At 48.2% G+C, this 27,324-nt stretch overlaps 1 protein-coding gene and 1 pseudogene across 1 annotated transcript in view; both read left to right on the top strand.

Moving 5' to 3' along the window:
• LOC119436382 (sushi, von Willebrand factor type A, EGF and pentraxin domain-containing protein 1) overlaps nucleotides 1-27,324 on the top strand; it is a 696,898-nt gene that overhangs the window by 230,356 nt on the left and 439,218 nt on the right. The window lies entirely within an intron of this gene.
• Nucleotides 17,092-17,261, top strand: LOC119437883 (U2 spliceosomal RNA; annotated as a pseudogene).

The following is a 27,324-nucleotide window of genomic DNA, read 5'->3' as shown; positions in this document are numbered from 1 at the left end:
GATAATTACGTGGATCGTGACGGAAACTTGCAGACATAGGATTAGGCCACAGGGGTAAATGGAGAACTTCGTATTGTTGTGGTCATGAATAAAAAATAAATAAAAAGAAGATGATGGTGACGTCACCTCTTTGTCTCCTATTGACGCAGCACTGCTTCTTACGTTGGCTGTCCTGAGCCAACGTTTGCGAGCAGGGAGAAAGGCTCTCGTTCTTATTATACACGGATCCGGAGGGCTAACAAGCAAAAAGAGAAATGGCGGCGAGTGAGTTTAACGTTAAGACCATTCCTTCTACGAAATTTTCATGATGGGTGGGCTTTTCTGCCCAACAGCAAAATTTACGTACTTATAAGAAATTATAAAGGGTTGCAGAGAGAGAGAGAGAGAGAGAGAGGAAAGAGCGAAATGAAAGGTCAGGACGTTAACCAGAACCATGAACTGGTTCGCTACCCTACGCTGGAGAAAAGGCCGACTGGCACTGAAAAGTAAGGCAACGCATTTCGCTGATATAGCCATTTCTTTCTATTTTCACCCCGCTCTCATTAACGCAAGCACGTTGAAGTTCATAGGAGCCTCAGTGGAGCGAAGCGTCCACGATATACGTCCTGTTATACGCACTCATGCTGTGAGCGGCCGTCCCAGCGAGCAGAGCGTGCTCGCTAGCTAGCAATATATGTATATATATATATATTGCTAGCTAGCGAGCACGCTCTGCTCTCAACTAAACAAATCTTCCCACATTGCACCTCATATGCAGTTTAAGTAACTATGCCACCGATGTCGAAATAGGTATTAGTGAGTGTAGTTCTTAAGAGACTGTGTGACATTTACGTTGAGAAGCACTTTATACGAAGGGTGGATTGGATGATTTCTTTCTTCTGTGCTGCCTAATAACAGTGAAATTAAGTCAACGGTTGCAGCGTTCCAAAGAACGTGCTTAAACACCGTAATAATAAAAGGTCCCAGTATAGTTTGGGTCTGTGGGACCTGCTTCTGCATTGTATTTCCGTTACACACAATGATGTGTGATAAAAACTCCTCCTCTTCCTCTTTCTCCTCATTTTCCTCCAAGCTAGCAAGACCGAAAAGTTGCTATTACTACAGGCATTGAGGTACCTGCGGAACACATGTGCATGCGCTATAAATGTGGTTAGATCAGTTTATTGGCTTCTTTGTCGTCGCGGGCGCCGACAGTCTACGTCTGCGTACAGCCCACAGCGAAAGTTTACGGATCACACTAGCCCCGTGCCAAACTGCCTCTCCGATGATGATTTATTGGCATCCCCTTTGAAACGGGGCGGTGACAAATAGTCAGCTAGCCTGCTTGAGTTAATTAGGTATGTTATGCATGCTTTTCCTTTTATCATTTTTGTGTATACATCTCCTTAATATTTTTTTCTCTTCCTCGTCACCTAGCGATGCGACACCTTCCGTCAAAAAGCCAGCGTTAGGCTGGAAATAAATAATCTTGTTTTCCACCGGATGTCAATTTTCTTGATCCATACGAGGTTTTTCTACTTCCTCGTTCTCTCGCAAAGCGCGCAGCCCAGTGGCACGAAATGACACCACGCCAGCGGCACGTAGCTGGTATCATCCAAATTAGTTCAAATGATACTGCTATCGAGACAGAAACGCGTTGCCATGGTTGCCGAAGAGCGTGCTGCCAGAGAAAAAAATTCACCGACGATCACGATACTCCCTAATGAAAATTTTGAGCGCAGCTGTATACGTGCTTCCATTTCGCGATATATTGGCTGGCGCGGACAATCTGTCTCGTGCGGCACGTTGCAAAAGGAGCGAAGTGTGGCGCGACTGCATTGCTAATCGGGAGATCGCGGGAGGCGGCGCGTGGGTGACGCGTGGGCGCGATTCACAGCAGCCGCCAGACAGAGCTCCGCTCATGCTGCGCTTTGTTTCCATACAGACGACGCGTGCTACTCTGGCGCCATCTGGTAGCCATCGTCGCTGCAAAGCCCGTCTTGCGCGGCACAACGCCTTTCTTCTCACGCTTTCGCCATACCCTCCTCCTCCGCTTTCCTCGTCGCGCTCTCTTCGCTATCGCCGTATTTCATCTCCCGCTGCGCTCCGCGTTCACTTTCATCCTTTGCTGTGTTCGTTCGCTCGGTTACGAGGGACAACGCTGACGCTCGCCGCAGGAACGGGTGCCTAAGAGTTGCGCTCTAAAACAAACTAGAGTAGCATCGCCCTGAGCGAAAAAAGTTGACTCGCCGGTAAACATCAAAAGGACACCATTTTAGCGTAGCGCTGCCTTCAACGGCTGCTGACGCACCGAAGTGTCGCGGCGAGGCCATTCGGTACGCGCTCGCGTGGTCCGTAAACATTTGTGGTCGATTGTACATCCCGTCAGAAGGTGTACGAACGACTGACACACAAGAAAAGGCAAAAAGCAGTTCCACGTGGGGGTCCACAAGGTAAAAAGAACGTCAGAAAAGTATTAGAGCTAAATTTACGTCCATAAAACTTAACTACGCGTTCTCTGTCGTACTTTGTGGTGATGACGACGCATTATTGGAAATCATCGCCAGCGTGCAAGATTAACACACGTTGCGAACGAAAAGGGCACAAAAGCACCAAACGTGACCGTCTATGCGAAATTATGCGCACTTTCTTGTGCAGAAACATTAAACGCCGTTCCGGAGATGCTTAACGTAAGAATCATCGTTTTAAAATGGAAGAAAGAGAAAGCTGATGCAACGAGGCACAGCACGTTGTTTTCAATAAGTTACTTCGCAGGTACCTGTACACTACAATGACTGTTTGACCGTATAACAAAGACGGTACAGCGCAAGTTTTTATGTTTTCAATTCAAAGCCCATTTAAGACAAAGGGAACATAATAAACGACATAACACTATGATATATATATATATATATATATATATATATATAAACATAATAGGGGAATGGAAGTAGTGAGATGGCTGTTTGTCTGCAGCGCAGCATGGCAATCAGCGCTGCAAATGAGCTTTTGCACAATACCTTCAATTTTGGCGGGAGGAACGAATATAAATGCGTCGCCACTATGTATTTAATGACCTCAAGTGTATACGCTGTGTGCGAAAACATACTCCCGTTTTCAGCACGCTACGCTTGTTTTTATTTTCCCTTCTTTTTGTTTCCTTATTGCGTCTTTTAATGGTATTTCGTTGGTCGCATCGTTGTCTGCCTTCCAGAGCTGATACTGCGGGCACAAAGGAAGGACGTTCGGCTGAATGCTGCTTTGTTCTGGCTGCCTCTGGCTTTAATCCAGTGGCGTGTGCCTCTCCACCCATGCGTATAGTCGCGCGCATTAACACTGCGGGCCACATCGCAGCGGCACAAATCGCGCTTCAAAAGTCAAATGAGGCGTTCTGTTTGTTCTTTTGTTGCGGCCCCGCCTTCCTTCTTTGCCGCCGTTCAGCATCCCGTTGTGAAATTCATCGTGAATGTTTAATGCGGGCTCTTTTTCCCAACCTCTGGCCGCCGCCGCCGCCATATGGTCGCACTCGCCGCTCCTCTATTCTGCCTCTGAGCTCGCGATGCCGAGAGCATTTTTGCTGTTAAATAAGCCTCCTTTCAAAGTTTTCTAAATTGCGTGCAGTTCCACGGCATGTCGACCTACACGGCGCCAAGGGATACGTAGTCAGGGCAAGAACGAAACAGTTACTTCCAGAGAGTTTCCCTGCATGCGCGAAAGGGCGAGCCATCCTTTTTGTGCTTGTCGTGGCGAGATAACCTGGCGAATGTAGGCGCTTGTGAGCTGTCTGTGTTTGCCAAATAGGCAGCGCCGCTCGAATGTTTTTGTATTCCACGCGCCAGAGCAGCCTCTACGTTTGGAAAGTCGATGGAAGAAAGCTCATACATTGCTACACTTTCGTCTGCCTGTATATTTTTTTTTTCGACGCCGACGCTCCAGAAGCCGCCAAGACCAAGCAGAAGACCTGTCTTCAAGAATGCGTTGCTCAATGTATATCCGAGCTCTGGAGCATTCGCACGAATAAATGGCGTTAATTCTATTCTGTGGCTTGATCAAGCAAGGAAAGGCTTCGATCTGCACCTGGATGTCTGGTCTTTTTCTTTTGTATGCGTCTATGGACACTAGAATGTTCGTAACGGTCCCGGCACGTTAGAGAGAGAAGCAGGAATGAAAAATAGTACTATAATTACAACAAAGGGGGAAATACGCGACATCAGCTGGTATTGGTAATTTTTTGCCAGCTTGTAAGCGCAGAAAAATGTAAGACTGAATAACGATAGCACTCGGACAAAGCACTTTAACTTATATATATATATATATATATATATATATATACATGTAGTTCATGAAATAAAAGGTCGCAGTCAGCTTTGCCCTAAAGGTGAAGCATCAATTACGATAGCAAATTAGTAGAGAGCTATACGGAGTAAGGATAGTAGTTTTATCGGCTGCATAAACTTGGACACGTTCGCTTACTAACTGAATTAACAAGCATGGTGTCAGCGCGCACAAGCAAACATGAATAGATCACACTCGATGATCACAGACAACAACTGTCAAAATGCTGGCGTGAGCAAGCGCGACCGCAGCAGCGACCGAAGGTTCGTGCGGTCTATCGCTTCAACGGAAACTGAGCAGCGAAAGCACAACGCATACAATAGTAAGACCCGTGTGGAGATCGCTTTCAATATACGGTGCGCGCGACAGCCCGCAGCCGCGCAAAGTACGCAATTGGTGGCAGAGCAGAAGCCGCAGCGCCCTCCCTCCCGCGCTGCCTTCCGGCTTTCGTCCTTTCGCGTGGGAGATTGAGTCACCAGTTTCCCTTGCGCCCGGTCGCAAGATACGCATTTGGTGCCGCAGTTAAACGTCGCCTCCCCTCCCCTCCCTCCCTCCCTCCCATCCCCTCACGGCCTTTCCCACGACAGAAGACTTCGCGTTTGCTCTCCGCCGTGCGTTCGCTCTCCGTGAAAGCGCGCGTCCCTCGCGCGCTTTCACTCGCACGTACAGCATACGGCAAGCGGCGACGATTTTATCGCCGTTGGATTTTATATGGAACCTCACGGCATGACGACGTCAGTGTCCATATAATTGCTATCGCAATAAAACAAATATACAAATCGCACGCACTGCGTTAATCTGTGTACGCGAAGCTTTCATGAGCCAGCAAGGCAAAATAACGCATTACGAGACACGCTGCAGATTTCAGTGACGAACGCGCCTCTCACTCACAAACCTTGCAGTTCTTGCGGTAGTTTTATTCAGCATTAAAATGTCTTGAATCAGAAGACACGACTTGGTCGACATTGAAGAAACGCGTCACAATACGGTGAGAGACGCGCAGCGAACGACGAATGCGTCTGGTAACATTTATCTCCATCGTCAGATAAAAAGATGCGTGTGCTCAATTCTCATACGTAAATTTTCGCTATGCGGTGCGGCTAAAGCGCAATGTGTCTCGAAGTCCTGGCTAGCACAAGGGAAATTCGAAAGGGTGGCTTTATTCCGCATTTTTTAGGCATGCGTCTTTGGCCTAGTCTTAGATCATCGGGATTCCGAGTTGAGGGAACCACGTTCGAAACCAACCATTGGAGATGAAATTTTCTTCTTTATTGAGCGAGAGTTCCTAATTGGTGTCAATGTGCACATGTCGAGTGCACTGGCAGGAAGTCGATAGTGGTATTAGAAACCGATGCCAAAGTGCTGCTTGAGGTGCCTCCAGCAGCACCAAAACGACGTCAAGAAGCTACACCACTTGTCTTCGAGCGCGCTTTCCGAACATTGTCTTTCTATGACAGGGCATGCTATTAACTGGCATCAGGCACGCGTGATTACTAAAGAAATGGATCGAAACATGCGTCTCTATCTAGAGTCGCTTCATATTCAAACAATGGTGGATACTCTTAATTGCAATGATGAAATTTTGCTACCTGTGTATACCAGCTGTCTCGGACACGTCGTACGGAACACTTAAGCAACTGTTTTATCGCTTTTAGTTTCATTTGTGAACAAGGCTCCCGTCTGGGAGTCGTTAACGTTACTAAATATTTCGTGGTCGGTGTTCCGTTTTAATTCACCTTTATTGACAGATCCATCACACAAATGTGTTCTTAAATGCGACCTGAAACTTAAGAACAGATTATACTATAAAGTACTGCATATCGCAATTGTGGCAACTATTCTCCAAGTTTCATTCTCGCTCAGAAAAATGCTTTCGTGAAACAAAAGAAAAAAAGAAAATGTACTAAAAAATTTGCACTTGGTGGGATGGACAGGCGTTTAATTGCGTAATTTTATCGTCAACACACTTCGTTTCCGGGTTATTTTTTTAAACTACAGCGTCTACGAAGCTGGAGTTACAGCCACCATCGTCAAGCAAAGCAACTCACGTTTGGCAAACGGTAAACGAATGGAATGCCATGAAAAGGAACCGCATGATGGCACAAGTAACAGTAACGCTGTTTCACAGAGTTCTGAAACTGAAAAAAAAAAGGAAAGAATGCGACAGAACCCATCTCATGATGACTGTCGACGGAAGGGCTTAAGCATTGAATCAATATAGCGACATAACGTACTACTACCGTCGAAACGAGTTATGTACGAGACGTTCACCGCAGTGAGATACCTCTTTCGCGCTTCCCTAGGAACACTCGCCGTCATTTAGCGCCGCCACCGCGAAGCCTGCACGTGGTCTCCGAAATGCATGGCGCGCCGGTGCGTGGGAAACGCCGAGAAGCGCGGCATGCGGCCACCGGTCTCGCGCTTCTTTCTAAACACGCTGCGCCATATGGCCGCGCTGCCGAGAAGTCCTGCGCGTGGCATCCGCGACGAGAAGCGTGAAGCGCCTAGCGCCTGCGAACGCTAAGGAGTGTTGCCTCGCTTGCCACAGACCCAGGGGTACATACCCAGTGGCCCAAGTTGGCGGGGGTTCCTTGAGGATCGGCACATACCCAGTGCGTTCATGGCGCAGCTCGCTAAAGCGTTGGCCTGAAGAACGTTCATTGAAAGGCGGCAGATAGCCAGCGCATTTGCAGTGCAGCCTTCTAAAGCGTCGGGTCGCTGTCTTTGCGGAACCTTGTGACGGGGGTTCACATCGGATACAATTAAGGGAACATTTTTTGTCATTGTAGAGGGGCATATCACCAGTGACACTTACCTAGTTACACAAGTTGGCGTCAGAGACGCTCATTGAAGAGCGGCACAAACCTACTGGCACATAGTCAGTGGCCCAAGTTGGCATCGTAGAGATCCATTTAAGTCCAGCCTTGACTGAGTGACACATACGCAGTGCTCCAAGCCGGCGTTGAAGAGTTTATTCGAACGGCCGTACCTACGCAGTCCCGCATCATGTCGGCGTGAAAGATTCGTTGAAGAGCGGCACGTGTGTACACAGCGCTACGTACTTAGTGGCCCAAGTTGGTCTGACCGTAGGTTTCAAACCCGGTTCCCTCAGTACAGCAGCCCAATGCGCTACTCATTCCACCACGGGCTACCCAGTGACCCAGGTAGACGGGGAAACGGTTAGATAGAAACATAGCAACATACAAACATAGATAGATAAATAACCCCCGGAAAGTGCATAAAGTACCCTAAGAATGCTAACGCATTAAAATAAAGAAAAATAAGTAAGAAAAGATTTTCCAAACGCAACCTATATATGAGCACAGCTGGAGCAAACAGACTGTGCTTGTTTGCTCGTCCGAGTGTACTATGGATATAACTGCTATCCTATTTATTTCTAAATAAACCAGTAGAAAGGTCTTTGCACTGCCAGGGACGACCAAATATACATTTTGACTCTGCAGGGCTTTCTAGAGCCCCGTTTAATTGGACTCCTTTTTTCCCGCTGGTATCCTGTGCCCCCCCTCATCTGTCAGCAAAATACATCTCCAGCGAATACAGGAATCTCTTTTCGGCTTGAAAAAAAAGTCAATGTGGCCTTCGCGGTAGCATTTAGTGCCCAGCAAGGTATTTTTCTTAGCGTTCCACGGCACCTGAAGAAATGATCCACGATACATTAATCCAAAGCGATGCTGCTTTCCCGTTGAATCAGGCGTCGGAGAAGACGGCAAAATGCAGCCAGGCCCGTACCATTTCAACAACATCAAAAAAAGAAATTCAGAAGCGTCATTCTCCAGATATATTTCTTCTTTTGAATGACAGGACTTATCGGTCTCTCAGTATATTTTTATTGGTGGGCGTGATGACAAGTGAACGAGCCCGACTCAATCATTTCGTGATCATATACCAGCGCCTTAGACACCGATCGAGTCCAGAAAGACTGTGTAACGTTCCGGTTCTTGCTCTACACCAATAAGATTAGCCTGGATCTTTGTCGCTAGGTCCATCGTCCCTGTGCTGCCATTTCGCAACAATTGTATAGATTGGTATGCGGTGGGTGGTACGAAAAAAAAAAAAACTTCAGTGAACGCAAAAAATATATATAAAACAATCCGCCTCCGTTCCACCCTGTGAAAGTGGATGTACAGTGAAGCTGTTGCCGACGTTAGACAAGCACGACCGACGTTAGACAACGTTAGACAAGCACCACCACCCCACGCGACGTACGTCGCGCGCGCACCGAACGTGTGTGGAATTTCAGCATACATGCTCATTCTCCTAGGCCCTCCGGCAAGCGCAAGTGCGTTATTGAACTAATTGAAGTTCTCAAAGTAAATTGCGTCAGAAAATTCCTGAAGTGCGACACACAAGCTATAGACATGATAGCTTCGGATTGTTCGAATGTACGAGAATAACGACACCGTCACGCGACGATATGCCTGATGATGTCATCACGTCAAACGTGAGGTCACGCGATGACGTCTTCCTCAAGTGATGATGCCACCTGATAACGTCATTTCACGCCTCTTGGAGAAGCAGCACACTGTGCGCTTCCCGCTTCTTTGCACTGTCTCCGGGAGCGGCCCAGGTTTTTGTGTGAGCGAGAGCCGCGCACGCGGACACGAAAAATCCCGACCAACTAGAGGCTAACAGCTTCGTTGTAAAAGAAAATTAGCAGTTTCGTCCAAAAGGCGAAGCATCGATTACAATAGCAAATTAGTAGGCAGCTCTACGAAGTAAGGATATTAGTTTTATTGGCCGTATAAACTTGCAAACATTCGCTTACTAACTAAATTAACAAGCACGGTGTCATGCGCGCACAGGTAAACATGAACACATCTCGCTCGATGGTCGCGGACAGTCGCTGTTAAAACGCTGGATTGAGGAAGGGCGGCAGCAGCAGTGAGCGAGTTGGCCTTCGTGCTGACGCTCGCTTCAACGCGAACTAAAGGTCGAAAGCACAGCGCATACGAAGCTATCGGCACTCGGCTTGGCGTACTTTGTCCACATCGCAGATCGCTTTGAAGATGAGGCCCGCGCGGGCGCGCACTTTGTCCACGTCGCATATCGCTTTCAAGATACGGCGGCCGCGCGGCCGCGCCGTCAGCAGTAGCCGCCGAAGTAGAACGACCCCCCCCCCCCCCCCTATTCTCCTCCCTCGCGTGCTTCGCGCGTCACAGAAGACGGCGCGCTTCCGCCCCGCCTTCTTCCTCGAGCGCGCGAGATTCTGTCCGTGATCGTCGGCTAACCCTCGCATGCAAGCTTTCACTGGCACGTACAGCGTACGTAGCGCGGCGACGATATTATCGTGTTTCAACTTCATACGGAACACCACGGTGACGGCGACTTCGACGCCGATGGCAGAATAATGCTAGGAGTGTCCATATATATGTTATCGCAATAAAAATAAAAGCCAGAGGATGATGGCATAAAACTGCGACTGAAAGGACTTGCGAAGCATGTTCAGGTCTGTCTTGCTGACCGTGCCACTGACATAGGCGCTGTTGCTCATAGCCGCTTCAAGTGCACGCTGACGAGCTTTCGCTGCTTTCGATAGCAAGGCGCAGATATTGCACATTGCACACATTGGTGAAACTTATATATATATATAGATATATTTTACGGCGCGGTATTATGGCGCCACCTAGCATGCATTCGACTCATGACGACTGGAGCCGCCGAGATTTCTGTGCAATACTTGCGGTATTTTCCTTTCTTTTGTTTTCTCCTTTTTGTTCGTGTGTGACGACATACCACAAACAAGAGACTTCAGACAAGATGACACGAACCAATGTGAATACTAAGTCTAGCTTGGCATTGTAGGTAAAATTTTGCGTGACTATAAGCCGCTCGGAGGCACATATGACACACAAGATTCTTCAGGGAAGAGGTTTGCTATCGCAAGTATAGGGCAAGCAACACTAGTTTCGTTAATAGCTAGAATATGGTTAAGTAATGCTTGTTATGGTGTCCTTGATGGACACTTCATCATATGTACGTGAAACTGACGATTTTCTTGCGAGAATCTCCCGCTTTGATCTGCCATGTACTCAGGACTGCGCTATTACCCACCGCAGCTGATAGGCCTGTTAGGAAGCTCTGGCGCATGCACTATCGCTGAGGCAGTGAAATGTTGTGCCGAATAGCCACACGACGCACATTAAGTCGGTGCAATTATGCTACGCTGCCGCTTTCGAGCACAGCTGAAGTCACACGACGTGAAGTTCCAATGAACTGCTGCAATGCATGTCCATTGGCTTTACGCGCAGCAACACAGGGCCCATATTCCCAATGAAGTTCTTATGCTTGAACTGATCGTAAGACCATATGCCAACCAATCCCGATGTCGGACATATGATTAGCGAAGACGGCGGACCAGATGCAAACAGCACACTCGAACGAAAAGCTTTGTGAATTCGGCTCCAGAAGCGTACGTATCCCATGAACAATGATGCCGTCAACTGGCCAAGCTAATAACGGCGGCTAGCGTTCGCAACGTCACTGACCGACCGAACGGCTCTGGTACGAGTTGACGCTGGCTGTCGCTAGATGGCTGGCGACGCACCTGCGTAATTGGGGCAAATTTACAATTATCTGCTCTGAGTTACAGCTCTGGCGAAACAAATGTGTGCAGCGTGTAGCCCGGTACTCGCCGGTCACAACATGAGCGCAGAACTTCCATGCGGCTTAGAAGCGGGAATTAATTTTTGACGCACACTACTGAGAATATATCACCTAGCCTTAAAGCGAGGCTGCGGAGCCCACTCGGCGCCGTTCGACAAATCAGTCGTCCGACAAATTGCTAGCGCGCGCTTACTGTAATGTGTGCTATAATGTGTGTCTTCGTTGCTTGTTTGTTTAGCTGTCGATTAATTTGCTGTCGTACGGCCAACTCCTGATCAACTCAGAGACTGCGTCGGTTAGCGGATATCCCGGTTTCCATGCCCGGACCGACGTATTATTTTATTTAGCTTCATGCTACGTTAAGGTGGCTGACAACTTAACATTTCATGAATAATCGCGCCACAGAAGTTATCAGTGGTATTTGTGAAGAAAGGCGTCGCCCAATAGCCGTCCTATGGTATATAAATGACATTTTGACGGAATTTTCTGTTTCGACACCATCTGAAGAATTGACAGGCCGGCAGAAAGATGCACTCGTAAATTTAAAGACAGCCTTCTTATCTTCGTTTGACCAGCACAACAACGACGACGAGGAGGAGGAGAAAGAGTTATTACCGGGGACTCTGCGGCGTAAGCCGATCGGTTTACATTGGCGCCGCGAAATCAAAACTTTAGTGTCGGCTAGTTCGTTCATAGCTCAAATGGATATGATGAACGGTGTATGCTTTATGTGCCTTTTGTCCTTGTCTCTCTCTCTGTCTTTAGTCCATTCACTTATTCATTAGAGATTATTGCCACTACGTAAGCGGCCAGCATTACTATATATACATTCAGTGGGGTATTGGTCACAATGCCTCATTAGGGCTCCACGTTTTCGAAAACGTCCCATGATGGTAACGTATTTTATGTCTAAAGGAGAAGAAAGAGGAGCTCGTTAGCTGGCAGCAGACGCCTTGAAAAATTTACCGGTGCTCCGCCCGAGCCTTGCATTTGAGTTCGGCGATGAGTATGCGGTAGCTCGTCGAGGTTCAACAGCGCAACATGAAGCAAGTGGATAAAACAATGGTGACAATGAGACATAAAATGGCGCAACGTGGCAGCTTGCGAAGTATATACGATGCGCCCGATGCACCACCCGTTTGCAAGCTTGCGCTTCGTTTCGTGTCAGTGATTACCATTGCAAACAATCGTACCCACAAGCATTCAAGTTGCCCTGTCCACGCGATGATCGCGTCGACTGTGCTATGCAGCGTGGTGTCTTATTCTAATCACCTGTCCAAATGAATGCTTTGCTTTCGTCCCTTGAATTGAAATTGAATTGAACTGGAACCGTTCGTGCCTCGAGGTAAAGAGCGACTGAAATTATGCGCGCTTTCCTCGTCCAAGGAAACAAAAGAACACTGATAAGGACGGTTCAAGTTGCAGCACTGCCTTTACATAATCGGTCATATTGTTTTTGCGCTCGATGAGAACATTGCCACAGACAGTCGACCTGGAGTGCTATACAGGATGCCGCGAGTTTCTCGCTCGGCTGAGTTTGCTCGACGGCAGTCAATGAATTAACAAGGATAGTGCGGAACGCGCGAGAGCGGCCGACAATAAAATGTCGAAATAAAGCCATATATGTCAACACGTGCGCACCCTGCGCACGCCTCTTTCTCGTTCCAAGCACATAATACTGGGCGATGTGACGCGCCAGCACCGCTTATTGTTATCAACGCAATATCGTAATATCGCAGTACCGTGACTGCAGCGCTGTCTATCTACAAACTCAAAGCAAGTCGCTTGCCATGCCTTTCTGGGGCGCTCACGGGCGTGTCTCCTCTATCCACTGTCGAATGCGAACAGCGCAGACGTGGCGCATTCTATCGCCAACCCTTTCCTTTCTTTCGGATACGTTAAAAGATAACATTTCCTTTCTAGAACACACTAGCACAGGTAATGAACAGAGTGGAACAATACACAAATGAAAGAGGACACCGGAGGTGTGACCACGTGACTCTTTCTTTTTCGGCTACCCATGAGGTAACGCCCAAGTGATGATAACCCGTGAGTGAATCTTGAGAAGCCAATGAAACTGGAGGCATGCCGAGGGTTGAATTTTAGTCTCGATATCATTAGTTTATTCGACTGAGGGTGTTGCCGGAGCTCGCGGAAATCTAAGACTTTGCCAAATTCGAGCCTATCCGCATAGCAGCCCTGGCACAGTATGCTTAGAGCTTACGCCTCGCGGACAATACTGTGTCGTGAAAAATAACAATAAAACTTGGAAGATGCTTAAGCTTCGCCTTTAACAGTGTAACACAACATCAGTTAAGGATGCAAGATTGTTTCTCACGCTTCCTGGTAACTGCAGCTTATGTAACCGTAATGTTTACCGGGTAACGCTGGCTGCGAACGCTATATGCACGAAGGCGAGCTTTCCGGTAGAAACGCGGCCTCTTGCGTGGGCCGATCCCGGAGATGGTGCACAGCCACGCCAAAAAAATTACATCGTTTTCAGATTTCTGTTATTGTTTCGCACTTTTAATATTTCAGTCTGAGAAGATTTAAAGGGATATGGACACAAAATCTGAAATTTTTACGAAAATGCTGAAAATGAATCCTCAGTGTGTGAGTACACCTAAAAGAAGTAGTATCTTAGCTCATTTTTGAGCCCATGGCTTTATTTTTGGGATTTTGTGAGCGCGCACCTCGCCGCCCGACCCGCGGGCGTTGGAAGGCGTGACGTCACGACACCCTCGTCGGATAGCCAGCCGGCCGGCCGCGGTCATTCGAAGCGCACCGACGCCGGCATCGCGAGCATGGATTCGAGTTCTGGTGCGTCTACCAGCGATGAGTACACGTCTGAAGATGAGGACCATTCAAACTTGACAAGAAATTTGACCACTTACGGTTACAAGCCTTCCGCGTCAAGCGACGAAGAAGAGCAGGCGGCCGTGGAAGTGCCGGTTAGGTTTTTGCGAACCGTAGCGCGAAGATTTCGCTCTGCACCAGACACTTATGCAAGAATTATTGGTCATTTCCTGGTATAAATTTTGGGCAGTGGCGTAATCGTGTTGCTGCCGAAGATTTACACCAGCAGCGAAGTAGAATACATTTGGTTACTGCAATATTAGCTGTTTTTGTCTGTTTGAGCTCTGCGCCACCAGGTGGTAGCACCATACAGGCCGCTCACGTTTACGGTTCCGCCCGAACGCCCCAACGCCTGCGTTTACGCGATTACCCGACAAACTAAAGCTCTCTAATAGGTAGGTATCCAAAGTTTACGCACCTTCTCGTCTCTGGGAAACGTGTGCGACGGCGTGTTACGACCGACGATGCTGTTATAACAGCAATGCCTGGGCATTTTCTTCCGCCGCGCGAATGCGTCAATACCGAACGACGACCGCGGGAAGCCTCATGTAAGACGCACCACCTGCGTGGAGCGCCAACGGGGATAGTGTTTCAGACGGACCACGTGCGAAGATCGCCGAAAGGGGTTAAGCAAACGCTGCAAGGGACCGACACCCCTGGAAACACTGCGACAGCTGTGGCCGACCTTAGCCGCGGGTGGGTCTTAGGACGTCAAATTTCAGCTTCTCCCGGCGGCCGCTTGGAGGCAAGGTGCAACAGAAAATTGCAAAGAAAAGATGTTTCTTGTTGTTTTTTTTAAAGCAGCTGGTTGTATTCGTCATTTTCAACAGTTCAACTTTTGTTCCGCCGCAAAAAAACCACCCGCTAACTTTTGTGTCCGTATCCCTTTAACATAAAGGGCGTGCGCTGTCTGTGTTTTGTTTCATGACATTTGTTTGTGGGCTGAAATTCTCAAAATTCCGAGGAATAACTTTGTAAAGGATGTAAGACAAGGTATGAGCAACTTTAGTAGTAGAATGGTGTGGGTTATAACCCCCATATACAGCATGTCATATACAAAGGCGTGGAACACACGCACACACATGTATATATATATATATATATATATATATATATATATATATATATATATATATATATATTGTAATGAAGAAGAACGCCTGGACTTAGGCAGCAGGATTGCCAACAGCATCGCGTGCTGCAGAGGCTCGAGCTTAGAGATTGTGCTCGGCGAAACGCTCGACCCGTCATCGGCCTTTCGCCGAATAAACCTCCTTTATAATATATATATATATATATATATATATATATATATATATATATAATGTTCTCTAATGGACAACGTCCCATGGAGGCCGACGCCGACACCGGATTTTCTGCAACACGGGGCCCTTAACGCTATCGCGTTGATAGACCCTGCGATTGGGTTACGGGTCCTCGGTAACTGTAGAAAGCAGATGTTCTTACTTCGCGAATGCGTGGAGATTCTTTCTTCAGAAATACAAGCGGGCTTCCAAGGAGCGCCGATACTGCGCTCCTTGGAGTATTGAAATTCGAGGTAACTGGTAGTAGCGTAGCATCCCCTTGTGCCGGTTTATTTCTTTTTCTTTACAGACAACACCGCTCTATTCACTCGCGTACGGACGCGCGCGTTCAGCGCAATTTGAAGCGAGTCCGGCATGGACGGAACCATCCAAGAGTGCGTGCAGTGAACTTCCCCGGCTTAGCCGACAATGGCTGCTTTGTTTCCAGCGCCCATATGGCTCTGTCCGGCGCTTCTGTCCGGGATGGCGTCATTGTTTTCGCCATCCGCGTCTGCATTGTGCGCGCACCGGCGGCCAGCGCATCCCGATCATTTTACTGACTAAAGCGTTAACATACACCACACAAAAAGAATATTAATAAAGATAAAGAGAAGAACGAGACATGAAAGGCGCTGGCACCAAGCAAGCCACTCTTTATTCATCTCTATTGCTTCTCTCTTCTAGCGGGCCGTTCGCGATGCGCGTGCAAAAGCTTGCCCGTAATTCACTCGCTTCAGCACGCTATGCCGCCTTCCAAGCGAGCGTAACAAACCGATAATGCGCACCCGCTTTCCCGCCCGCTTTCGGAATGAAGACAGCAGTGAGAGCAGTACGTTGCAATATCTCAAGCTTCTAGAAACAAAAGGCGGCACCTTGCTTGCCACAGGCCATGGGCGTTACCGCAGCGTTCGTGGAGCTCTATATAGAGGGACACGAAAGGCAAACGTTAACTCGAACCTGGCGGGCTGCATAGATTATCCCCCTGCAACTTCTCCAGCGTTCTTTCGGCGGACGAAACGTTATTCACGAGCAAACAAAATCACAGCCGAATAGAGAGCTTGTTTTCCTCATTTCCAACCGCCACAAACCACGGCGAACAAAAAAAAAAAAAAAAAAAAAGAAAGAAAGAAGTGCCGCGACGTCTAAACTTATGCGGCTGCGCCCGCGTCTCGCCAGCGCATTGCACCTGGCGCAAGAGCAACCAAAACGAAATCCGTTCACTTCGCTGTGTATTTCATGTGGTTGCGAATTGCCGCAGCGGACTTTGATTACACAAGTTACCACATGCATGTGTGAGACGTTGCAGGAAGATGGAGCGAGAATTTGTGAGGCATCACACGTTTATTTTTTTATTTTTTTATTTTGAGTTGCTTTTTCAATAGCTCTGTCGCTGTTCTCTGTGTTCCTGTAATCGTAGGCTACAGGTCTTTCTATGCGTTTGCCACATTGAGTGTCAAAACTCACCACCAAAAAAAAAAAAAAAAAAAAAAAAAATCAGCAACCGCTCGGATGTTCGGGCGAGTGAAGAACTTCGTGTCCTGCATCTACTGGTGCCTTAAAAAAATTCAATGCCATTGTACTTTGTTAACGTGGAGGATCAGCGAAGCTGATTCAATGTGGTGATTGACCGTTGCTCCGGTGAAACGTTCCAAGTTTGCCGGATCGGGGCCACATGGACGGTTCGCATTTCTTTCCGCCTCGCGGTCCTGGCAGGTAGCACGCTTAGCTGGGCGTCCGCGGCCCGCTCATCGTCGGTGGTCTCTTTCCGCCGCCGCGGCGCCCATTCCCTTTTCCGTTCACGCCGTCGTTCTTGGTAGGCACGCTGTTCTTCTTCAGACCGTACAACACACAGCCTACCCATTTCACAGTCAGAGCAAAACTGAGGAAAGGAGCCTACATAGAGCATGACGTCAGGAGACTGAAGATACTCAGATTGGAAGGCACTAGTTTGAGTACGCGGGATTGCGTACACGTGTATGGCGCGAACGTAGACATGGCCGACGCGGGTCAAAGTGTAGTATCTGTTCTTATCAGCTTAATATCTGATATGGGTTGTATTTGGACCCAAGATATGAAACTTATTTTTGCAAGTTGTCGAAGTGCTTGAAGCCTGCTTCATGTGGTTGCCTAGTGGCTATGGTGTTGGCCTGCTAAGCACGAGGTCGCGGGATCGAATCCCGGCCACGGCGGCCATATTTCGATGCGGGCGAAATGCGAAAACAAGCCGTCTTTTTATAGTTAGGTGCACGTTAAAGAGCCCCAGGTGGTCCAAATTTTTCGCGGAGTCCCCCACTACAGCGTGCCTCATAATCAGGTTGTGGTTTTGGCACGTAAAACCCCATAACCCTGCTTCACCTCCGCCGCGGGTCGGCCCGGCATTGCACTATCTCCGGGATCGGCCCACGTTTTCCGTCTACGGACATCGATCCGCTGGAAACTAGCCTGTTTAGTAGCGGCCTTCACAGCGAAGCTGTAAAAGGCCGCTGCTTCTCATTACCGGTAGCTTCGTTATTGTGCGTGATAACCTTACCGCGGTGTGTGTGAAGTAGTCCGAACTAAATGTGAAATATCGTATTCGTGCTGTGGGGTAACGTACCGCGAGTATGCCAAGCACCGAGCGTCTGTGGATGGCTACAGCAACTGCCACATGTACAACTTCCCATGATTCTCTTGCTAAAAGAAAGAAAGAAAGAAAGAAAGAAAGGAAATGAAAGGTACAAAGTGGTCGACTTCCTCACGGGTGGGCCCAATATTCGGCATATTTTGCGGTGGCGACTATATTCGGAAGAGAGGGGGAAAAAGTGAGAACATAAAGAAAGGTAGGTCGCGCATATAGGCTCTCCTTCTCATGGTTGAAATTGTTCACAGTGTGATCACCGAATCCCGCTTGATTAATGACCACAGACTGATATTGGCCTCATGCATGTATAGTACTCATGTACGGCGTCCGCACCAACGTGCGCCCAGGGAGGGATCCGCCAGAGATGCACATCGCGGTTGGCTCCCAAGAAAAGTGTGTGCGCCCGCGAGCCCGCACGAGGAGTGATTTATGTTGGAGCGCCTTCTCTCCGCCGCGTCTCGCCAAAAGCGGGCGTGACTTATGACGCGCGAGGAACCATGTGACGCGGCCGCACCGAGCACACAGTATTCGCTCCCACTCCCGACCCTCCAGCTACTTTTCTCTCCCATTGCACTCCTCATTAATAAGCTGTCCATTTCCTGCTGTCCTTGGCGGGAACCCGCGCGGCCAAGCTAGCGCTGCCGCTGTAGCTGCTCCCGATACTGCTACCGCAGGCGTGTACCGTTTCGCAGCCTGACGCGCATCACTCGGCGTTTGTACGTATATGCGTGTGTGTGTCTGAGCACCCTTGGTCGTACAGCTCACAATCCCTCGTACGGCGGCGCGTTATACGATGGCATATTCCGAAACACAGAAGGTGAGTGACGCAAGGAATCAAGGCGAGAGCATTAAGCAAGAGGAGGCTCTCTGCTGGAGGCTTCACTTTGCACGCACAAACGCACACGTACAGGGACAGCGATGGAGAGGGGTGAGCACGACTGAGACATCAGAAGGAAATGAACGCCTGGGGCGTAAGACGCTTCCTTGCCTACCTTTACTGTTGCTCGGCTTCTAAGAGTTTGCGTTGCTTCCGTGATTACCCCTGACAGGAGGCTGCAGGCCAGCTCGTTGAATACATCTTCGCCCGTGCTCCGTTTACCTTGAAGGGTGGAAGGGGATAGGGGGGAGCGCCAAGGGGGACCGCCTACAATACAAGCACACAAGCTAGCGCAAGAGATGGCAGAACACGCTCAGGTGCTTTCTCTTCTCCCTCTTCCCCCGTGTGCATCATGAGGAACAATCTGTTTGTACTGTTGCATCTTGCCGATGGTCATTAAACATGCATGCCGCATTTTTTTTCTGTTCGTTCTGTTTTGCTGGAGCTACCCTTTTCTTGGAAGTCTAGTTGTGTCTCTGGCCGGTTGCTTGGAAATGGTTGCGTCACTTCTCCATCTCTCTCTGTTCCTTTCTTTGCTTGTTTTCTTCTCTCACTTTCTGCGGAACGTATTTCTCTTTTACTTTGACCATTCGATAAAGAGAAATGCTAAGCCCGTCAGGCTACCCGTGGCTTCTAAATTCTACGACGCAGAAGAATGAACAGTGATACATTTATAAAAGCCACGAGGATGCATGTAGTATTATTCTATATTAAATTCCGTTCATAAATTTCTCTAGCTCCTTTACTTACTGTAGGTCAATAGCATACTAGGCAATGTTGGTAGCCAAAAAAATAAAAAAAGGGTGGGGGGGAGAGGGGAAGGCGCAGCATTTACGACGTTATCTCAGCGGCTATGCTAGTTGCATTATATATATATATATATATACATATATAGTTGCATTTCTTTATAGTATTTTTCTCGCTTGGGTTGATACGCGGCGTATCGTCATAATGGAGTTAAATGTAAGCATGCAGGCCCGTTTCATGAAGATACTGCAATAGTGACTTATAAAATGCGTTGTCCATCTTTCATAGTCTTCTACTTGATTACTGTTTAATTTCACACCTTTAAGAACACTTTCGCGAATTTCCTTTGTTCCAAGACACGTCCAATGTAGATGGTGGCCATCCGCAGTCTTCTGTGGCCTCCAAAACACATTCACAGACGCGAGCACTCCCAGAGTCTGTGTTGCGCACAGATTCGTCTTTGTTCTTTATCGTATTGTCTTCTGTGGCCTCCAAAACACATTCACAGACGCGAGCACTCTCAGAGTCGGCGTTGTGCACAATGTCGTCTTCGTCCTCAGTCGTATTGTCTTCTGTGGTCTCCAAAACACATTCACAGACGCGAGCACTCCCAGAGTCTGTGTGGCGCACAAATTCGTCTTCGTCCTTTATCGTATTGTCTTCTGCGGCCTCCAAAACACATTCACAGACGCGAGCACTCTCAGAGTCGGCGTTGTGAACAATGTGGTCTTCGTCCTCTATCGTATTGTCTTCTGTAGCCTCCAAAACACATTCACAGACACGATCACTTTCAGGGTCGGGGTTGTGCACAATGTCGTCTTCGTCCTCTATCGTATTTTCTTCTGTGGCCTCCAAAACACATTCACAGACGCGAGCACTCTCAGAGTCGGCGTTGTGCACAATGTCGTCTTCGTCCTCTATTGTATTGTCTTCTGTGGCCTCCAAAACACATTCACAGACGCGAGCACTGCCAGAGTCTGCGTGGCGCGCAAATTCGTCTTCGTCCTTGATCGTATTGTCTTCTGTGGCCTCCAAAACACATTCACAGACGCGAGCACTCTCATAGTCGGCGTTTTGCACAATGTCGTCTTCGTCCTGTATTGTATTGTCTTCTGTGGCCTCCAAAACACATTCACAGACGTGCGAACTCCCAGAGTCTGCGTGGCGCACAAATTCGCCTTCGTCCTTTATCGTATTGTCTTCTGTGGCCTCCAAAACACATTCACAGACGCGAGCACTCTCAGAGTCGGCGTTGTGCACAATGTCGTCTTCGTCCGCTATCGTATTGTCTTCTGTGGCCTCCCAAAACACGTTCACAGACGCGAGCACTCCCAGAGTCTACGTGGCGCACAAGGATCCGCCCAAACTGGCAAGCGCCAATGCTGAGCTATAGCGCAGTTGTCAGCACAGTGGATAGCGCAGTCTACAGCCTCCCGCATTTTTAACTATATCGCGCAAGAACACTATAATATGGTCGTATGGCGTGATGGACGCTCGCGCGATATAGTTAAAAAAATGCGGGAGGCTGTACATACGGCTCCTAACCGTATGTACAGCATTTGTCAAAAATATACAGGCTACTCCGCGCCTTTGCCAGGCATATATGTCCTTTGGCTGTGTGGTAAGCTTTCCATATAGCTCCTGACACTCCATACCTATGGAAGGTGAGCACGAGAGTAATTTTCATTCCCCAGGGCGTTGAAATTTATACCCCAAAGTTGCCTCGAGCATCCTGGCGGCTGTAGGCTACGTAGCCCGTATACTTTAAACAAATAATGTCCATTGCCGCAGGAACTTGAGTTCTATCGCTACATTACGCCAGGGTTTCGCCTCTTCGCCGTCGCCGCACTTTGAGCCGTGGCCGCACTGTGACGTCACACCACGGCCCTCGACTCTCCAGCAACTCGGCTCGTCGCGGTCGCCGCGCGGCCACCGCTCCTATACAGGCGCGCGTCCGCCGTTGCCTGGCAACCGCCACAGCTGGCGCGCTCGCCGCGCCCTCTGTGTGACGTCACACCACGGGCCTCGATTCTCCGGCAACTCGCCTCGTCGCGGTCGCCGAGCGGCCACCGCTCCTGCCGTAGGGCGCTCGCTTCGCCCTCTCTATGACGTCACACCCCGTGCACCGCAGCTGTGATAACCGGGAGTATTGACCCTTTTCGCGGCGATCCCGTGGGCGCTGCCATGTTTGATCACGTGGTGACGCGTCCATTGCTTGCCTCAACTGCCTCCGTTGCCTCCTTGTTTACAATGCAAGTGTATGACGCCGACGCGGCTTAGAAAACATCTGTTTTCGGAGATATCGTAGACGGTGACTAGGCGGACGACACGAAGCTTTGATCACAGCTTCAGAGAACATGTAAAAGCGCTTTCGGAGCTGATTAAGCTATGTCCAAACGGCGCAAGCAGACTATTTGGTGTTTGTTCTAAAAGCGGGGCTAAATATGTATTTCAAGCTATCCCAGATTTCCGATTATGAATTCAGTCAGGATTAGTGTGTTTTGCTCTTTGTTCTTTATTCGGCAAATATTTTGAAGCAGTGGCTTGTCAGTTTCTGACTCAGTGAAGTTCCTCGGTGCTGCCACTATCTGATTATTTTCTGCCTAATCGCACGCGGGTGTGCTCAGTTCCGATAGATTTGTTCTTGCTGCGCACAATGCTTGAAACGTAGCTGTTTTGTACATTGTAATACCTTGTAGCAAATATATATTACAGCTAGTAACTCGCTCACTCTTGTGGACCGTCACGAAACATTCAGCTTCGACCATTCATGCGCCATAGGTGTAGTCCGTCATTTATTGTGCGTATACAGTGCGCATATATTCAAGTGTGCGCTCATTCATTATTCTTGATACGTCGGCGATAGAGTTGGCGGCACAGATGTGTATAAATAACGTGCGCGAAACTTACTATGACAGGAAGTGGCGCTAACCCCTTTGTCATTGTTTAACGAGTGGTACTCACTCTTGCCGACGTTCTGGCGATGAAGCCCTTTCTTCGAAGGTTAGCGATACAAGGCTGGTGGATGAGCAAATTTCTGTATCCTCGAGGAAAGCCGTACATCACGAAGAGCCGGTAACACGTTCGGACAGTTGCAACAGCGGTCCGCGAACTTGGCCACACAGATTCATTCTATTCCTAACATGCCAGTCACTATTTTTCCAGCCAACTACTGCACACGTCTTTAATCCACATGATCCAATCTAGCATAATTGGAGCACAGTTCGTTAGCGAAAACTCAGTTGCATTTCCGACAGCTGATCGCACAGAAGCAAGGTAGAAGCAGTAATGGTTTCGTATTCGTGCGCGGTCGCTGAGGAGAGGTATGGCGCGCCGCCGTGAGCGCCATCTCGTTTCTCTAAAACAAGCTGCTCCGCGAAAAGGGCCAATAGAAGGGGAGAGCTCGCGTCACCGCAGTCATAGTTGAGGCCTCAGTATGGATGGTGAGAAGTCGGCCAGCCTGAAGGAGGCCAGGGATCGCCGTAGAAATGAAGTGAAGAGAAGACACCGCGCTGAAGAGACTCAAGAGGAGCGTGCCGAACGGTTGGCCAAACGCCGTGAAAGCGATGCTGCTTTCACGGTGTTTCTCAGCCGAGCCTTCAAGAATGGCATGTCTAACTACAAGCGAAGCCTAAGCGCAGCCAGGGGTCTGTAGCTATCGCTACTCGACTAGGTTTAGCCAGAGCTAAACCACAGCCAATTTTTTTTCCAGTGGGGTTGGTGAGTGAAGTTTATTTTCCTTCGCCATATGGTGAGGGTGAAACTGAGGATGAAGATCCAGAATGCAACTGCACAACTTGAGACGAGAACTTCGGTTTCTACAAAGTCGCACTGTTACATTGTCGGTCATACAGAACCAATTACCCCAATTTTTGACGTCCTTGACGATGAAGAGGTGGGACGACGACGTCTACACGATTCGAAGACGGCAAAGTGGGACGGATGTACTTGAAAAACCCAATTTAGAGCTCTTAACTGCTGTCGCAGGAAAAAAAAAAGAAAGTCTTGATGTTTCGTTGGAGTCCTTCGCTTTGCCTATATTCGCGCATTAGGTAGATCGTTTTGCCATATCGGCACCGCCGAAGCAGGATCCTAGCTGAGCGCGTGTTCGCCGTAAGGGTATGCGCGGATGCCAGGTTGTGCGATTCGAGTGGGTATAGCCCATCGCTACGATGCGTTGCTACAGTCACCGACACTGTCGGCCGCTAACTGTATATGCCTGTCACGCACGGCGAAAAGCTTCACATCGTACAGATACACGCTGTAAGAACAGGTGCTCCGACGACCGAGGCACGTCTAAGGATGCCGCCTGAAACATTGTGTGCACCACAATGTGCCCCAGAACATTGTGGTGCAGACTACACGCCTTGACCTGTAGACAGTTGATGTATTGCACAAGCTGATCTATTGCTTCTCGCGGCTTCAAGGAGAAAAGTGCTGCCAGAAAACCGGTGAAGAGCACCCATCGACTTGCTGGCTGATCCAGAATGTTGTCTGCCCGCTACGACACAGTAGGCAGCGTTCTGACCGAGGGCGCTAGTAGAGCGGCGCACGGTGACTCATCGCAACTGGTCTCCATACCATTCTTTAAAAAGGACGCATCAACTCTCGTGTGTGCCGTTCCATGGCGCTCTTAACATGCCATTTGGTGCGTTTCGGAGCGACGGTACAGGCGCATTCGTAATAGGGACTTCAAATGCGACTTTCACATGGCGAGTGGCATTACAAGACGCGACCGTACGTGTTTACCCCGCATTCGGTTAAACCTCGCTTGCAGAAACTAATTCGTGTACAAACTGCAATCGTTGCGTTCGCTGCAATGCATTCCGCGCTGTGTGTGCGATGACTTAAGAGGAAGCTTTAGCTCGGGCTCAACTCCGAAGCCGCCTATTCAAATACTTGTAAAACACAGAAATGCTTTTCTGAGATCACACCTGTGCGGACTTTAATAAAATGTTTTGCATTTGAGAGAGAAAGTTAAATTCTAGTGACTGTTGGAAGCGAAATCTTGATTTCGGACCTGAATTTAAAAAAAAAATTGCCCAAATTGGTGAGCTTGAAAAAAAAAATAGAAGCACGAAGTTTACAAATCCGTAACTGTGCACCAAGAACTGATATCGCAATACTGTAAATTGCATCCATCAGAACATCTAACACGGACAAATTTGATATATTAATTTTATCGTACGTGAGTTTGTTCAAATGCTTACGAAGGTTTTGCGAATGTCCTACTCACATATTGGTGGCGCACGTGGGATGCATAACTTGGGTTTGCACACTGGTGTAGGGATGCAAAACTTCCGGAAATTTTGAACGGGACGAAAAAAAAACCGTTTCTTTTTCAATTTCTATCAGAAACTTTTGTAAATGTTGAGAAAAATTTGAACTCTCGTAAAAATAGATCATAAGTCCAGCGATAAAAATTATCATTCTTAAATACACGTGATACTTACGCAGACAATGCTAAGACAATGAAATAGACACCTTGTTTTATTCTACAAAAGATTCCTAATCTGATAACTTAGAAAAAGGTCACTCAGTGTCCTAGTCATTAGAATAAATCGCGGCTGCTTTCACAATCAAATTTGATTGTGTGTAGACGAATTTTTGAACATGTTTAGTTGTGAGCCTCTTGCGAAGCTTGTTATGACTATTTCCAAACAAAGACCAGTTTCGTTCACAACTGGAAGATTTCGAAGGTATCTGTAGCAGCCTAGAAGCTATAAGTGTCAGCGGCTGAATAGTTCAAAGGCCTTGCCACCAGGTTGACGGTTACACGTAACTTGCGGAGTCCCAAACGCCCGTCGATCCTGGACAAAACCCCAGAGGTCGTCCTGTATTCTGCTACGTGTGAAAGCTAAGTTATCTTTCCAAAACGAAACTGAAAGCATATACGCGTAGTGCACCACCTATAGATGCGCCACAGATAGCCACACAGCGGGCGCTTTCAAAAGTACGCTCGGGATGCAGTAGCAGACGACAACACTTTGCAGCAAGGGTGACTGAAGTTCACTGTTGTGATTTCCTCTTTGCCCGGGTTCCAGACCACTATTTCAGCGGTGACAGCTGCAGCAAAGGCACGGGCCTCTATGAGAGCGGTCATGTACACGATGTTATCGGAGTTTGGGTCCACCCAGTCCGTACACGTGCCAGGTGCGTTGCGCAGACAACGAAGCCCAGTTGCGCGACACGCAGCTCGTGTCAAATAGCCGCTTGGTTTCGTTGACAAAATGCGATGTCTCGGTCATTTCTGAAATTTTTATCCTTGCCTTACTACTGTTTCTGTGTAGGCACACGTCGTTGGGGCAGACTTGCATCACAAACGACTCCGCACGGTGCTATGCTGGCGCACATTGTAGGGAAGAGACGATATTTTGCTACCAATGAATACACGTGACATCACCGAATAAGTGCTATCAAAGTCACCTCACAAAGAGTAATTGCGAATTTGTTAATGGAAGTGGCATTGAACTCCTACGCCGCAAAAGATAAGAACTCAATCGAGTACAAAAGGAACTCAGCTGTGAAACAAGGAAAGCACTCATCGTCATAAGTAGGGCTCCGACAGCATCAAGGTGCAATGATTTCACACACATGACGCAAATTTGTCAGCGACAATTGAACAGCAATACCATATGCAGCACCTAACAGCATTCCTCGTCCCGAGCTACCTCCATTAAAACACATTTCTCAAGTACCTACAGTATGGAAGATGTCCTCGGGCGAAAAGAATAAAGCTGTTAAAGAAGCTCTTGCCATTCAGACAAAATACAGCGTGATTTAACCTCCTTAAACACTAGGCAAGGCGAAAACCTCGTACCCAAAAAACTCAACAACAGTTTTGCATGAAGCAACGAGCAACAGTTCAATATGCGTGAAGTCATCCATGAAATAGATACAAGAACATGAACTAGCTGACAGCAGGTACGGCACATTTAACGGGCAGCATAAAACTAACGAAATCAGTCCTTGCAAGCCTCAACTGCTTTAACACTATGCACCCGTACAGTCATGCACATTCGCTAGAGCAACAGGTAAAGAAGCGCAAACGGTAGATCGCGGCAAGTGGCTTTCATAATATAAGCGAAGTGCCTTTAACCCGCTTGCTGCACTGCGGACAAACCAAACCAAAATATCGGTAGGCCGTGATGAACTTCGTAACTTACCTGTGTAAACATTATTGAGTACAACAAACAGCGAGATGACAAATGAAGGCGCGTGAACAAGAAATTTCGCGCTTAACTGCGGTGATTCAGTGCTGCCGTTACTCCTGCTCATGAGGCCTTGCGGGGAATTATTCGAACCGTATCGCTGGCAAGTTTTTGCAGCTATTTGAGAACCCCACCGTGCAAATATTGTTGTTCGACATGCCTTTAAGCTTTGGCCACCACACAAATGCGACGGGTGTTGTTTATTTCGCTCCGATAACATGAATTAAACAGAGAAGCACAGGCAACGATGTAGAAAACTACGGCGGACGGGTGCCTGCTTTCCCGAGTGTACTTGGCAAGGTCGCCACGAGTGGCACGTTCGTCGGCGCACACTACGCCTGTGCTGCTGTTTTCGTGTTGTCGTTGTCGGTTCTAGAATTGTATGCTGCACAGCAGAGAATGACAAATATAACTGTGTGTGTGGAAATGCCGAAAGATATTTCTGGCTACGCCACTAGATCCTTTCGTTAAGTCTTGTTACTGTGCATGTCGTGTGCGTGTGTACTATGTATAAATGCGTTATTGCAAATGTCACCGTCGTCATATGGAGTAGCATGTTTGGTGTATATGGCCGGGCAAACATCTCCAGCATCTATTAAAGAGTGTTTCTCTCTTTGTCTAGCTCCTTGAAGCCTAAGCCGAAGAGTAAGGACTCTTCATTTCCTGCTCACCGAAACTGCGTCGCGGTAGCTAACGTCTTGGTAGCCACAAAGCTTCGCTCTGTAATGTGAATTTTCATTCTCCCTCCGGATAAAAGAACTCGATCGTGTC

The sequence above is a fragment of the Dermacentor silvarum genome, chromosome 1 (genome assembly GCF_013339745.2).
Source record: "Dermacentor silvarum isolate Dsil-2018 chromosome 1, BIME_Dsil_1.4, whole genome shotgun sequence".
NCBI classification, from domain to species: domain Eukaryota; kingdom Metazoa; phylum Arthropoda; class Arachnida; order Ixodida; family Ixodidae; genus Dermacentor; species Dermacentor silvarum.
Note: the sequence above shows the minus strand (reverse complement) of the source record. Positions and strands in the feature narration are given on the sequence as shown.